The following is a 1798-nucleotide window of genomic DNA, read 5'->3' on the forward strand; positions in this document are numbered from 1 at the left end:
TTACTTAATAAAATTTGGAGGATGAAACACTTAAATAATTTCCCCTCAAAACTGAAGCCAAACCATAAGATAGACTGGGAAGTCATCGAGGTTCTCCCTGAATCTATGACATTACCTAGTTCGCTCCTTTGGACTCTGCAACAAAATGTTCCAAATTTGCACCTAGTTCCCTCCTTTGGACTCTGCAACAAAATGTTCCAAGTTTGAGGCATTCCCCTTTTACACCTCTTTGTCCAATTTCATTGAAAAGTCATATCCTGTTGAACATCTTGAAGACAATATTCCCTGTTTTTTTATCGAGAGTTTTATTAAGTGACTTTGGTTATCTATGATGTAATTAACTATAGAGGCTTGCCCTTGTAGGAAGCTTTTCTCGAACTTTTCTAAACCCAACTTAAAATAAACCTTTAATTCTTCATACTAATAGGGTAAATTGTTGGCAAATAAAATGGTTCGCAAATCAAACGGATGTCATATATTTTTTAGTTTATTTTATCGAGCCTCATCCTCAAGTCTTGTGATTATCCTTTAGGATAGATACATGATTTGAGGTATAATGCTCTTTCATTTAAACTGTGAAAGGTATAGGGTCAACTTGATTTCATATTTTTCTAAAACTTATATATATTTTTTTAATAAAAGGAGACAGTGGCTACTACTTCATTAAACAAGAAAAAAGAGGGGTACAAGAGAAGGGGGCATACAAGTCCCTTCCCAAAAAACTTTTAACCAGAAAAAACTCTAATGAAAGGAAGAGCAACAGTGTCTCCTTTCAACAGTAACTCTAGCTAGGGGGTAGTAGAATTGCCTACCTGAGGGATCTCAGAATGAAGTCCTACCTTGGCTAGCCAATTTGCTCGCCTATTGCCTTCTCTCAATATATGTGAGTAAGAGGATCTAAAGCCCTTTCCCAAGGAGTGAATCATTCCAATCCACTGCATCAGATACCAAGGAGTAGGTAACCTCCCTTCAATAATATCAATAAGAACCCTGGAATCAGATTCTAATATAATTGAGGTGAAGCTACACTTTTGGGACATTAACATAGCCCAATGAATAGCCACAGTTTCTGCCTCCATAGGGTCCTTAGCAATGGCAGGAGAATGAAAGTAGAGTAAGCACTTTTCATTACTATTTCTGAACACTCCTCCAATACTAGCATAAGAATTAGAAAAACTACCATCTGTGTTAACTTTAATTTCCCCCTTAGGTGGAGGAGTCCACTGGATGAGTGCATACTTGATTATTCTGGGGAGACTATGAGATGTACTGTGAAGTATATCAGGAAGCTTCCCATGACAATATAATTTCTGCAAATAGCTGAGGCAGTTGGTGACTATGGTAGCAGCTCCCACCCAGATATCATCATGTTTAATCTTGTTCCTAGCCATCCATATAAACCAAGCAGTGATACAAGCAATTGGGGGTAATTCTTGATCTTGTCAATCCTTCCAGCTGAGGGAGAAATCATTCCAAAACGAAAGAATAGTTTCTAACTTCAGTTTGGGAATTAAACAGTTCCAAACCTGTTTAACTGTGGAACATTGGAAAAATAAGTGCTTTATAGTTTCCTCATGGGAGTTACATAACCCACATCTAGAGGGACCTCTCAAGCCTTTTAACTTCAGTATATCATCTGTGGGTAGAAAGCCATGGAGTAATCTCCAAGAGAAAAATGACAATGAAGGGGATAGGTATTTATTCCACACACATTTACTCCAGCTGACTCTGTATTGAGGAACACACAAGTTATCAATGGTTGCACATAAAGACTGGGACACCTTCTTTTTCACAATCA

Source organism: Phalaenopsis equestris, unplaced genomic scaffold, assembly GCF_001263595.1.
Source record: "Phalaenopsis equestris unplaced genomic scaffold, ASM126359v1 Scaffold225984, whole genome shotgun sequence".
Classification (NCBI taxonomy): Eukaryota; Viridiplantae; Streptophyta; class Magnoliopsida; order Asparagales; family Orchidaceae; genus Phalaenopsis; species Phalaenopsis equestris.